The sequence below is a fragment of the Trichomycterus rosablanca genome, chromosome 2 (assembly GCF_030014385.1).
Source record: "Trichomycterus rosablanca isolate fTriRos1 chromosome 2, fTriRos1.hap1, whole genome shotgun sequence".
NCBI classification, from domain to species: Eukaryota; Metazoa; Chordata; class Actinopteri; order Siluriformes; family Trichomycteridae; genus Trichomycterus; species Trichomycterus rosablanca.
Window position 1 is genome coordinate 62,190,155 of NC_085989.1, and position 14,867 is coordinate 62,205,021.

General features: G+C 42.4%; 1 long non-coding RNA gene and 1 pseudogene across 1 annotated transcript; one reads left to right on the forward strand and one right to left on the reverse strand.

Annotated features, from left to right (window-relative positions):
- The first annotated feature begins 217 nt into the window (after nucleotides 1-217).
- On the forward strand, nucleotides 218-1,218 carry LOC134303188 (GTPase IMAP family member 9-like; annotated as a pseudogene).
- Nucleotides 1,219-12,124: 10,906 nt separating this feature from the next.
- Nucleotides 12,125-14,209, reverse strand: LOC134300180 (uncharacterized). The gene is made up of 2 exons (XR_010007326.1): nucleotides 13,941-14,209; nucleotides 12,125-12,855 (listed from the first exon to the last, which is right to left on the reverse strand). It is a non-coding gene; the product is annotated as an uncharacterized LOC134300180 (long non-coding RNA).
- Between the last annotated feature and the right edge of the window lie 658 nt (nucleotides 14,210-14,867).

A 14,867-nucleotide genomic window follows, 5' to 3' on the forward strand; every position in this document is an offset into this window, starting at 1 on the left:
CAATAATAAAATATTACAGAGAACCACCAGAATGACTGGACACCATGACATGAATTATAAACAGTTTGTGTATGTTTAAGTAAGTTTGACTTTCATTACCCATTTTAGCATCCATGCTAAAACACTGCTTAGCTAATCAACTACACACCCTGGATTCTAATGTAACAGATCTGAAGGTGCTCATCATGGTTCTTTTGTGTTTCTGCAGGATCTCAGCTATCATGTCTCCTTCTGAAACCCGGATTCTGGTTGTGGGAAAAACTGGAGCTGGAACCAGTTCAACAGGAAACACGATTCTGGGTAGAAAAGCCTTTAAATCAGTGAGCAGCTTCTCCTCGTTTACCAGCAAATGTGATAAACAAAGTTCCAGTGTTGCTAATCGAACCGTTACGGTTGTGGACGGTCCTAATTTCTTCCACTCAGCTCTGGTGTGGAAAGATCTGAAGGTGGAAATGGAAGAAGGTGTAAAATGTTCTTCTGGTCTTCATGCTCTCCTGCTCATCCTTAAACCAGAGACCTTCACTGAACAGGAAGTGGATTTTGTTGCATTATTTAATCAGACGTTTGGTGTGGAAGCTTGGAGATACACCATGGTTCTGTTTACACATGGAGACAAGCTGCAGGGGTCTGAACTTGATCAACTCGTTCATGAAAACAGAAGATTACAGAAGCTGCTGGATAGGTGTGGTGGACGGTAATAATAACGATACAGCAAACACAGAGCAGGTCACTCAATTACTCCAGAAGATCCACACGATGGTTTCATCTAACAGGAACAGCTGCTACACCCTGGAGATGTTCCACCACGCCCATTCACTCAGGGTGTTCTGGACAGGAACCATGCTAGCTGTGTGGAGGGTGAAACCACATTACTTTTACATGCTGTGTGTGATCTTACTAGCTATGGGTGGGATTAACAGCAGAACAGAAGGTTCTGCAGATGTTCTCATGTTCACTCGTGGGTTTCTTACAGGAGCTTTATCAGTATTAGCTGGAGCGTTCTCACTAAAGCTCTGTACCTCCATGATTAAGAAATGTTTTGGGCATCATCAGAGTAGAGTGAAGATGTTTGGGGTCACGTGTGGTTTTGTTGCAGGTGGAATCATAGGTGGGTGTTCAGGTTCGAGGGAACTTCTGTTCACAGGGTTAGCAGGGTTAGCTGGAGCTACTGGAGGTGTCATTAACACTTACATTATGATGAAGCTGCCCTGGGCTTGAACGATTGACAATCTTTACCACAGAAATGAAGTTTCTTTGATAAGATGCAGTAAGAAACAGTAGCAGCTTTTTTATACTCACTGTTAATGATTAAACTAATTATATAGCAATATTTTCTTGATATAGAAACTCAAGAAAGGACAAGGTGCTGGTTATACGTATATACACACACATACCTCCACGGGCAGTAATAATAATACTTAAAAGCAAACTAATAACGGCAGCTTTCCCAGAACAGGATAAGCGGATAAGAGAATGAATGAATGAATAAGTCAACAATATTGCTAATATTAATGCTATCCTATATACATAATAGTACTATACATAATATGTAATGAACAAAATAATAAATGCAACACTTTTGTTTTTGCTACTCCTATTTTTCATGAGCTGAACTCAAAGATCTAAGACTTTGTCTGTGTACACTTTTTCTCTTAAATATTGTTCACAAATGTGTCTAAATCTGTGTTAGTGAGCACTTCTCCTTTGCCGAGATAATCCATCCACCTTGTTTATTGTTTGCACCACTCCAGTTGATGGTTTTGGTCAAAGAGTTTGTGAGAACTTTGGCCATTATTCTCTCTTTAGTTGACATCCCTACTGCCAGGTCTAGGAATGCAATTTGCAAATCAGGAAAGGCATAAAGTCATGAGTCTGAAGTGGCTCCAATGCAATTTAACATCAGCATGATGTTTTAAATATTTTGCAACATTCAGTCTGCTCTTTATTATATATAAACAGGCATATAATGTTGTCAAAATACCATCAAAGTCCCACACCTATGATATCAGCATATTTATTTAAATAAATAATGTTAGTGATCAATGATTTAATTCATTTTTCTACATCTGTACAACATTTATGTCCTTACTGTGACACTGGTTAAATAAACACAAATAAAGTCAAATAAACCTACTTTCGATTAAAAAACAAGTTGGTCGACAAGCTAACCCTTTGATTTTTATCCATGAAGTGCGGTCTCGGTGTAAAAAGTCCTTAAGCTTACCACACACTTTACATTCAGCTATTGGCAAAAAAAAAAACATTTATTGTTATTTTAAAAAAATCATTCACCCATCCAACACCCATAAATTCAGGTGTTCCAGTCACTTCCATGGCCACAGGTGTACAAAACCAAGCACCTTGGCATTCAGACATTTATCCTCATGTTCCTTAGGTTTTTCATTTGCCCCTGAATCCTTGTCATCATGGAAATCATGTTCACTATCATCAAAAAGATAACCAACAAATTCATTGCTGTTGTCTGATAAATCCTGTATTTTATCTAAGTGAGAAACCTCCATTTTATCCTCTGAAGAGGCATCCATTTCAATATTCACCTCTGTATAACAATTAGACTGAGAAGAGTTCAAAATATGTGTTTCTCGTCCTGGACTGCTAGTAGCAATCTTGTGACCTTGGCTGATGATATGTTGGATGTTAGATGCTGCAGAGTAGTGTTCATAGTTTTTACTCATGTATGAGAGGTGAATAAGCAAATGTGGCTCAGTGATGGTAGTGGACACTTGAATATCTACAAAAAATACAGGGGACAGCCTTTGGGTTATAAAATTATATACGATCAGCCATAACATTAAAACCACCTCCTTGTATGTATACTCTTTTTCTATCAGCTCCACTAACCATATAGGTGCACTTTGTAGCTCTACAGTTGCAGACTGTCGCCCATCAGTTCCTCTGCATACTTTGTTAGCCCCCTTTTACCTTATTCTTCAATGGTCAGGACCTCCACAGGACCACCTCAGAGCAAGTATTATGGGTGGTGGATCATTCTCAGTACTGCAGTGATGTGGTGGTGGTGTGCTAGTGTGTGTTGTGCTGGTTTAAGTCCACTTACTGTCCACTCTATTATTATACACACCTGCTTTGTTGGTCCACCTTGTGGATGAACAGTCGGAGATGGTTGCTTATTATTGTATTATTATCACTATTATTAATATTATTGTTGTTATTATTGTTGTTGTTGTTCTTGTTGCTTATTGAAGCTAGTTCTAGCTAAGTTAACATTATCCACAGTATTCAATGAGCTTCAATTATTTTGCAGCTGTTGTAATGCTAGAAACTGTTTGTCTTTTAGCTAACGTTACCTGAAGTGTTTCAGTTCAGACTACCACTTTATGTGAACTTTTTATTGATGCGTTTTAATCAGTGTTAATTTGGTGTTATAAGTTGTTAATCGTGCTGTATAACTGTAGCGGTGTGTTGAGGTTCTTTTGAGAATGTTAATTTACACTTCACCTGATTGTGTTGTTATTATTACTGATTTTGTTTTACTATAGTAACTTTAAAGATATTTGTCAGTTTCTTACCACACACAAGTGAGACATCAGCATGTTTAGAGTTAACAAAATAATATAAGACAAGCCGAGACAAACGCCAAAGCTTCAGGTGTTTATGATTAGATGCTGCTATTTTTGTTATGTTTAGATGTTACTACATTTGTTCAGGTTTATATGCTAATTGTTTACTATGTTTTACTGTCAGTTTTGCAAACTTTGTTTTTCTTCTTTCGTGGTCTATTTTAAGAACTTGTATTGAAATATGATGTTATTTTATATTATTTTTATGCATAAAATTCTAAATGTTCACAAACACTGGCAACTATTTTGTGGATTTGTTGGAAGAAATTGTAGAATATGTTTGTGTTCCAAAATCAAAATAAAATAAATTACAATTAGGTTTTTACTGCAGTACTGGAACGTGCAATGAAGGGATGTAACAGTTTTACCAGTTTTGTAGTAAATAAATGAAGAACTTTTAGTCGTTTTCAGTATATTTACTGTAAACTTCATGTCACATTGAGCTCCTGTGTGCCACACCCCCTATTTAAGATGGGAGCTGGAGAACAGACAGTTGAAATCTATTTTTCCCAGTGACTCTTGGTGTGGTTGGGATTCGGACCTGGTTTGTTCAGCTTTTGTCTTTTTACTCTTGTTAGCTTAGTCTTGTTAGCTCAGTTTGTTAGCTTAGTTTGTTAGTCTTGTTACCTTAGTCTTGTTAGCTTAGTCAGTCTTGTTAGGTGTTGTTAGTCTTGTCAGTCTTGTTAGCTTAGTTTGTTAGTCTAGTTTAGTCTTGTTAGCTTAGTTTGTTAGTCTAGTTTAGTCTTGTTAGCTTAGTTAGTCTTGTTAGCTTAGTCAGTCTTGTTAGCTTAGTTTGTTAGTCTAGTTTAGCTTAGTCTTGTTAGCTTAGTCAGTCTTGTTAGCTTAGTTTGTTAGTCTAGTTTAGTCTTGTTAGCTTAGTTAGTCTTGTTAGCTTAGTCAGTCTTGTTAGCTTAGTTTGTTAGTCTAGATTAGCTTAGTCTTGTTAGCTTAGTCTTGTTAGCTTAGTCAGTCTTGTTAGCCTTGTTTAGTCTTGTTAGCCTGGTTTACTCCGTTTGTCTCATGCTGTATTGTTAATAAATCCTTTGTTTAAATACATCTCTGCGAGTGTATCTGCCTTTGTCTCGTCTTAGCCCCTCAGCGTTACACTTTACTGGCAACTATGCTGTAAATGTACGGTATATTACTGTAGAATTATGGTAATTAACTGTTACCACATTACAGTTAGTTACTGTAAAATTACAATCATTGTTTTTAGAGTGTAGCGTACCTGCTATAACACTAATGATTAATGCACTTAAAAGGTCTGTTCAAAAACCTATTTATGTACTTATAATTTGCTTGTACAAAAATAATACAGTAGCTAGTCTTAACAAACTGTAACAAACTGTACTAAATTAAAACTATTTTAAGTATATTTAATTCAACTTAAGTTGTGTTTCTAACTCTATGATTCACGTAAACGTAAAGTGAAATTAAAATGTTTAATCAGTAATCCAGGTGCACTTGGAGTGCATTAGAACTTAAAAAATCAGGTCATGACTTAAACAGATCATTTTCTTTCATCTACAGTAGAAAGTGAAACAAACAACTGGTGGAGGAAAGTACCACAACCTACCAGTTTATTCTGGTAACTTTCATTTTATAATACAAAACAATAAAAAATATATTTACATACCAACCAAGTCACATGATTTCAAAGAACAGCAGCTCATGTTCCATCCAACCATTAATAACAGAGAGTCGTTTACCAGATTAAACCAAGCAGCAGGTAAAAAAAACAACAGTAAACAGCAGGAACGTTTTAATATTACATTTATATACAACAGTGAATTATTACAGAAGTTCTTTATATTATATAATGTTTTACATAAATTACAGCATCAGGGTCCTGAAGATTTGGGTTTAAACCTCACCTCCAGTGTCACGCGGGGTCAACGGACCGAGGCAAAAGGGGGCGGACACACACGCAGAGATGTCTACTAATATATTTATTAATAAAGAACAGTGCTATCTACCATGATTTGACATGAGCATAAACTACTAACATGACTGGACATGAGCATAAACTACTAACATGACTTGACATGAGCATAAACTACTAACATGACTTGACATGAGCATAAACTACTAACATGACTTGACATGAGCATAAACTACTAACATGACTTGACATGAGCATAAACTACTAACATGACTTGACATGAGCATAAACTATTAACATGACTTGACATGAGCATAAACTACTAACATGACTTGACATGAGCATAAACTACTAACATGACTTGACATGAGCATAAACTATTAACATGACTTGACATGAGCATAAACTACTAACATGACTTGACATGAGTATAAACTACTAACATCGTTGGTAACATAGGCTAAACACAGGATAGGAACACTGGCTAAACATAAGCTAGGAACATAGGCTAAACAGAAGCTAGGAACATAGGCTAAGCATAAGCTAGGAACATAGGCTAAGCATAAGCTAGGAACATAGGCTAGAAACAAAACCCCTACCGTGCTCACCAAAAGTCCACATGAAAACAAAACAGTTCCCAATGTTTGTGCTCCAGCACACCTCTTAAATAGAGGGCAGCTGGAGCCCATTAGTCCTTGGGAACCAATCGAAAGAGAGGGTGTGGCAACTAGGCACACTGGAGCACACAAAGGCTCCTAGTGTGACATATGCCCCCCCCAAAGGCACTACTCCAGGAGTGCCTTAAAAATAGGAAAAAAAAAAGACAAGGAGGTCCTGGGCCCTGAGGGGCAAATTTGAAGTAATTTAAGATGTCCTCAGGCAGGCGTGATAAAAATGGTGGCACGCAGGCTGCCGACAGAAATCCAGATGTGCCGTCGGGGGGCGTCAACGAGGGTTCAGAAGTGCCCTCTGGGGACACCAAGGAGAATTCAGAAGCGCCATCGGGGGGCGCTGACGAGAAATCAGGAGCAGCATCTAGGGGTGCCGACGAGAGTTTAGAAGCGCCGTCTGGGGGCGCTGACGAGGAGCCAGGAGCACCATCTAGGGGTGCCGACGAGAGTTCAGAATCGATGTCGGGGGGCGCTGACGAGGAGCCAGGAGCACCATCTAGGGGTGTCGACGAGAGTTCAGAAGCGCCGTCGCGCATCATCTCAGAAACAGAAACGCCATCGGAGGGCGTCATCTCAGGAACAGAAACGCCATCGGAGGGCGTCATCTCAGGAACAGAAGCGCCTTCGGAGGGCGTCATCTCAGGAACAGAAGCGCCTTCGGAGGGCGTCATCTCAGGAACAGAAACGCCATCGGAGAGAGTCATCTCAGGAACAGAAACGCCATCGGAGGGCGTCATCTCAGGAACAGAAACGCCATCGGAGGGCGTCATCTCAGGAACAGAAACGCCATCGGAGGGCGTCATCTCAGGAACAGAAGCGCCATCGGAGTACGCCATCTCAGGAACAGAAACGCCATCGGAGGGCGTCATCTCAGGAACAGAAGCGCCATCGGAGTACGCCATCTCAGGAACAGGAGCGCCAACAGGGAGCGCCAACTCAAGAACAGGAGCGCCAACGGGGGGCGCCAACTCAGGAACAGGAGTGCCGTCGAAGAACTCCAACACAGGAACAGGAGTGCCATCGAGGAACTCCAACACAGGAACAGGAGCACCGACAGGGTACTCCGACACAGGAACAGAAGAGCCATCGGGGGACTCTAACACAGGAACCGGAGTGCCGTCGGAGGACACCAACTCAGGAACAGAAGTGCCGTCGGAGGACACCAACTCAGGAACAGAAGTGCCGTCGGAGGACACCCACTCGGGAACAGGAGTGCCATCAGGGGGCACCAACTCGGGAACAGGAGCGGCATCGGGCTGCGCCAACTCGGGAACAGGAGCGCCATCGGGATGCGCCAACTCAGGAACAGGAGCGCCTTCGGGATGCGCCAACTCAGGAACAGGAGCGCCATCGGGATGCGCCAACTCAGGAACAGGAGCGCCATCGGGATGCGCCAACTCAGGAACAGGAGCGCCATCGGGATGCGCCAACTCAGGAACAGGAGCGCCATCGGGATGCGCCAACTCAGGAACAGAAGTGTCGTCGGAGGACACCAACTCAGGAACAGAAGTGTCGTCGGAGGACACCAACTCAGGAACAGAAGTGTCGTCGGAGGACACCAACTCAGAAACAGAAGTGTCGTCGGAGGACACCAACTCAGGAACAGAAGTGTCGTCGGAGGACACCAACTCAGGAACAGAAGTGCCATCGGAGGGCACAAACTCAGGAACAGAAGTGCCGTCGCAGGGCACCAACTCAGGAACAGAAGTGTCGTCGGAGGACACCAACTCAGGAACAGAAGTGCCGTCGGAGGACACCAACTCAGGCACAGAAGTGTCGTCGGAAGACACCAACTCAGGAACAGAAGTGCTGTCGCAGGGCACCAACTCAGGAACAGAAGTGCCATCGCAGGGCACCAACTCAGGAACAGAAGTGTCGTCGGAAGACACCAACTCAGGAACAGAAGTGTCGTCGGAGGACACCAACTCAGGAACAGAAGTGCCGTCGGAGGGCACAAACTCAGGAACAGAAGTGCCATCGGAGGGCACAAACTCAGGAACAGAAGTGCCGTCGCAGGGCACCAACTCAGGAACAGAAGTGCCATCGGAGGGCACAAACTCAGGAACAGGAATCAACTGCGGTGAGCCTGGCGAAGAGGCTTCGGGAGTCAGCTGCGGTGAGCCTGGCGAAGAGGCTTCGGGAGTCAGCTGCGGTGAGCCTGGCGAAGAGGCTTCGGGAGTCAGCTGCGGTGAGCCTGGCGAAGAGGCTTCGGGAGTCAGCTGCGGTGAGCCTGGCGAAGAGGCTTCGGGAGTCAGCTGCGGTGAGCCTGGCGAAGAGGCTTCGGGAGTCAGCTGCGGTGAGCCTGGCGAAGAGGCTTCGGGAGTCAGCTGCGGTGAGCCTGGCGAAGAGGCTTCGGGAGTCAGCTGTGAGGACCCTTGAGAAGAGGCGTCCGGAGTCAGCTGCGTGGACCCTTGAGAAGAGGCGTCCGGAGTCAGCTGCGTGGACCCTTGAGAAGAGGCGTCCGGAGTCAGCTGCAAAAACACTGGAGAAACGTCATTAATCAGCTGCACAAATCCTTGAGAATCTACTTGATTCAGCTGTGAGGACTCTGGAGAGGCGTCCGAAGTCACTGGAGAAAACACTGGAGAAACAGCACTCAGCTGTGAGGACCCTGGGGAGGCGTCCGAAGTCACTGGAGAAAACACTGGAGAAACAGCACTCAGCTGCTTGGACCCTGGAGAGGCGTCCGAAGTCACTGGAGAAAACACTGGAGAAACAGCACTCAGCTGTGAGGACCCTGGGGAGGCGTCCGAAGTCACTGGAGAAAACACTGGAGAAACAGCACTCAGCTGTGAGGACCCTGGAGAGGCGTCCGAAGTCACTGGAGAAAACACTGGAGAAAACACTGGAGAAACAGCACTCAGCTGTGAGAATTTTGCTCTCATGAGGTCCTTGAACACCTTAACCGAGTTCAGCACAACTCCCCTGTCAGACCACAGCTGCCTGCCCCACTCACGAGCGGGACCCCTCAGCCTAGACATCATGAACCGAACTTTGTCGATTTCAGCTGGCTGGGGGTCCCGAAGGTGTTGCAGGTAGAGCTGGCTCTGAAGCAGGAAGCCTTCGACAAACGGGTCGCTTCCATCATAAGGAGCTGGCCTACTTAACGGTACGGTCTGAGGAAACCTCATGGAGTTAAACTCCGGGAATTCATGGACCAAAAACATCTCGCTGTGTCCTGGTAAGTTTTGGGGGAACTGTTATGTCACGCGGGGTCAACGGACCGAGGCAAAAGGGGGCGGACACACACGCAGAGATGTCTACTAATATATTTATTAATAAAGAACAGTGCTATCTACCATGATTTGACATGAGCATAAACTACTAACATGACTGGACATGAGCATAAACTACTAACATGACTTGACATGAGCATAAACTACTAACATGACTTGACATGAGCATAAACTACTAACATGACTTGACATGAGCATAAACTACTAACATGACTTGACATGAGCATAAACTACTAACATGACTTGACATGAGCATAAACTATTAACATGACTTGACATGAGCATAAACTACTAACATGACTTGACATGAGCATAAACTACTAACATGACTTGACATGAGCATAAACTATTAACATGACTTGACATGAGCATAAACTACTAACATGACTTGACATGAGTATAAACTACTAACATCGTTGGTAACATAGGCTAAACACAGGATAGGAACACTGGCTAAACATAAGCTAGGAACATAGGCTAAACAGAAGCTAGGAACATAGGCTAAGCATAAGCTAGGAACATAGGCTAAGCATAAGCTAGGAACATAGGCTAGAAACAAAACCCCTACCGTGCTCACCAAAAGTCCACATGAAAACAAAACAGTTCCCAATGTTTGTGCTCCAGCACACCTCTTAAATAGAGGGCAGCTGGAGCCCATTAGTCCTTGGGAACCAATCGAAAGAGAGGGTGTGGCAACTAGGCACACTGGAGCACACAAAGGCTCCTAGTGTGACACCAGTTACTGTTCACATGAGCTCCTCTATAAATAAGAATAAAGGATGAAAGAGCGTCCAGCCTTATAAATGGTACCAGATCAAGTATAAAGAAAAGAATGAAACTCTGTGGTGATTTCTGATTACAGGAGCAGCTGAAATAAGAACAAAACTCTCTATTTACTGAATTTATTATAGAGGAAAAATCTCATCTGAAATGAGGCGGATACAACAGTGTCACTTTTGTTTGATGTTCTGTTTGTTTAAATATGTTTAAAATATAAAGGATTGAAATTGATGCATTAAACTTTTCATTAGTGAATGTGGAGAGAAACGTTTTGTTGAATAAAAGAGAAAAACATGAAAGCTGAGCAGGATTGTACAAACTAATACATCATACTGCATCATTATATTCATTTATTATTCTAAATAAAACTCTCACAGTATAGAATTTTACATTTAACATTCTATAAGATCTTCAACATTCTGATCAAAGATCTGATTCTGATTTACAATAACATGGAAATGTTGATTAGTTTTATTTAAGCTGAAGTTTTGGACACTATAAGAAGTTTATGAGCTTCAGTCCCAGCCAACATTCAACAACATTCACACCAGCTGCACACCTCCACTCGACCCCCCAATCACCTGGAACCAAACAGCCACGCCTTTATTCTCCACATGTTCGGAGCCTTTTCAGCTTATCCTAGAATTATATCAGAAGGCCCAACAGAGGCAACCTGGCAGTGGTGGGGTTTGAACCAGCAACCTTCTGCTTACTAGTCTTACTGCCACTGATTGTAATCATGTTAACCTGGACTTTACACTCACTGCTTTCTATCAGTATGTAGACAGTTCCACTAGGAAGAACAGAACACTCGACCACACCACCACACCACTGCCTCCACTTGGACAGTCGGACCACAACCTGGTCTGTCCCTCGTCCAAAGACAACCACCAACTGCACGAACCTTTAGGAAATGGACTGCAGAAGCAGAAGAGGCTCTCAGAGACTGTTTTGGATCCGCTGACTGGAGTGTGCTGCAGGAACCACATGGTGAGGACATTGAGGGCATCACACACTTGTTACAGATTACATGGACTTATATGTTCCTACTAAAACTGTGTGCTGCTTCACCAACAACAAGCCCTGGATACCAAGCAATCAATGACTTACTCAATAAGAAAGAGGGCCTTCAAAGACAAGAACCAGGATTAGCTGAAGAATGTACACAGGGAACTCAAAATCTGCTTATGAGAGGCGAAAGGGGCATATGGGAGGAAGGTTATGAGGGGGGTATGGGATGGGATGAAGACCATCCAAGGATGTTAGCAGAGGTGGAACGGCACAATAGATGGTAATGTGGAGGGGAAGAACTAGCTATACATCTTTAACTGTGTTGACTGTATCTAGCTGTTAACTCCTTACCTTCTCAAACACACACCTAAGCTCACCTCCCCCAGGATATCAGCACAGATACCACAGCCACTTCAATACCCTCCAGCACTTCAGACCAAGTCATCAGCACCCCTCCTCCATCTCACACATACATCACCATGGACCAGGTTAAAGGTCAGCTAAGAAGACTTCACACAAGGAAAGCTGCAGGCCCGGACAAAGTGTGTTCTAAAATGCTCAAGTCCGGTGCTGCTGAACTGGTTGAACCCTTATAGCACATCTTTAACCTGAGCCTGCGACTGTGGAAGACATCATGCCTCATTGCTGTGCCAAAATTTGGGCATCCCCGTGTGCTAAATGAATTTAGGCCTGTTGCACTAAACTCACACATCATTAAGACTGGGAACGACTGCTCCTATAGACTCTGCTATAGACCCTGTGGAAGAAGAGGGTATGGGTGCTGGACTGGCCTGCCTGCAGTTCTCACCTGTCCTCAAGAGAAAATGTGTGGTGAAGTCTACAGCAATGTAGTATATATTATTATATTATATTATAGTTTTAAAGTGATTATCTTATTTAGTTTTACATTAAAAATACAGAGAATAAAAACAGGAAGCTTATACATCAAGAGCAGAACATTTAATCAGAAACAATCATCATAGCTCAAATCATTTTATAACATTTTATTTAATTAATGTATTTAATATAAAGATAGAAACTATTACAGCAATATAGAAATGATGACATAATTAAACCATCTCTGTGTCTCCTTTTATTTTAATTTTAATCTCTTATTAACTTAAATTTACTTCAGAGGGTTCTGCAGAGTTTTCTAATTCCACCACCACCAGCAACTACTCCTTACAGATATTGCAACTGCTCCATACTCCTACTCTTCACCTGCTCTGAAAAATGTCTTCCTGCCTCCACTCCATTGTAAACACATCTTTTATTTTTTTCCAGAATTTGTCCCACCATGAACTGTTTTCTTCCTTATACATCTCATTAGTGCAGAATCCTCTATTCTGCTGCACCATCCTGTTTATCTTCTGCAGAAGTTCAGTGACCTGCTGTCTGTTCTGTGGTTCTGCATTATTAAAGATGTGAAATCTTCCTCCACACTGATCTAAAACCCTTCTGAGATGTTTATTCCTGCTTATTTCCTGATCTATTACTTTATCACGTTGAGTAACAGACGTTACAGAGCTAAACGATCGTTCTGATGTGAATGCATTTCTTCCCAGGATGGTGTTTCCTGTTGCACTCTTCCCAGCACCAGTCTTCCCAATCAGCACGATCCACCGTTCCTCCTGGTCCATTTCAGCAGATCTGATCTCTGGATCTCTTACTGGATCCTGTTAGTAAGAGACAAGAAAGAGAAAAATGTTTATACACCATGTGGTCAGCGGTATGTAAACACATACTTTGCTGCTGTAACACCCTAAACGTTTCTGAGAAGGCTTTCCACAATGTTTGTGTGTTTGTGGACATGTTGGATGAGAAACCTTGTTCACCATCGACATTCTCATTCATATTTGGTCAGGGATCTAATCCCCCCTCCACCACACTTTACACTCGGCACGATGCAGTCAGATAAGTACCGCTGTCCTGGCAACAGCCAAACCCAGACTCGTCCATCGGATCTCCAGAGAACACGTCTCCACCGCTCTAGAGTCCAGTGGCGGCGTGCTTTACACCACTGCATCTGGTGATGTGAGGCTTAGACCTGCAGCTGCTCGACCATGGAGACCCATTCCATGAACACTCTGTTCTTCAGCTCATCTGAAGCCACGTGAAGGTTGAAGGTCTGTAGTGATCGACTCTACAGAAAGTTGGTGACCTCTGCTCATTTTACGTGGTAACACTTGGTGGCTGAGTTGCTGTCGTTCACAATCGCTTCCACTTTGTTATAATAGCAATAGACAGTCGACTGTGGAATATTTAGTAGTGAGAAATTTTACCACTGGACTTGTTGCACAGGTGGCATCACGGTACCACGCTGGACTTCACTGAGCTCCTGAGAGCGACCCGTTCTTTCACTAACGTGTAGAAGCATCTGCATGCCGAGGTGCTTGGTTTTATACATTTGTGTCCACGGAAGTGATTGGAACACCTGAATTCAATCATTTGGACGGGTGAGTGAATACTTTTGGCAATATAGTGTATTAATAATTCTTACAAAGAAATCAATGGAAATTCTTACTGATATTGTGGAATCAGGTGCACAGCTTCCTGTTGAAGATGATGGATCAATATTAAAGCAATAAGCCACGAGAGGCCGCTTCGCATCGTGCCAAAAACGTCATCCCCCGTGCTAAAATCATAGCAGTAACGCACGGTCTCGAGTGGCTTATTGTTTTTATAAAACGGCGGTCAACATAAAATACAATAAATACAACAATGTTTAATTCATAAATGTATTTATTGTGTATAAACTTACAATAAAGCATTCTTCCGCGACGCCAGGTAGTTCGATTAACAGTGTTGCTAGGCAACATGAGGGCGAAAATAACATCATCTTTTTCTTTTCAGTGGCGTATTAATATGGAATGATGTGAGGTGGTCCTAGGTGTTCCTTTATCGGGGATTTTACAACGGCTTCGAACGCGGCTCAGCCAATCAGATTTTAGGACCGGAACTATCCGTTTTATAATAGAGCTTCTTGACCTTCTTCACTTCCTGTGAATTGTAAATAAAACTTATTTTTTTCTCATTTAAGAATAATGAAATATGAAAGATTCTATTTATGTAAAGTACTAGTAATCTGGTAGAATAATTACTCAAGTACAAGTTGAAGTATGCATAACATTTTTTACTCAAGTAGAAGTATAAATATACATCACTGTAAATGTACTTCGTAATAAGCACCATCACACAAAAGCAGCTGAGGTATTACACTTCAACTTTTACACTTCAAGTTCACTCAAGCAAACAACATCTACAGATTGTCTTATTTAGTTTCAGAAGTAGCTGAAAGAAACGTACGCTTTCCTTCATATGAATCGACTCCTGACTCACTTATATCGATACTGTGAACAGATATACAGTGGGGCCAAAAAGTATTTAGTCAGCCACTGATTGTGCAAGTTCTCCTACTTAGAAAGATGAGAGAGGTCTGTAATTTTCATCATAGGTACACTTCAACTATGAGAGACAAAATGAGAAAAAAAAATCCAGGAAATCACATTGTAGGATTTTTAAAGAATTTATTTGTAAATTATGGTGGAAAATAAGTATTTGGTCAATAACAAAAGTTCAACTCAATACTTTGTAACATAACCTTTGTTGGCAATGACAGAGGTGAAACGTTTCCTTTAAGTCTTCACCAGGTTGGCACACACTGTAGCTGCTATTTTGGCCCATTCCT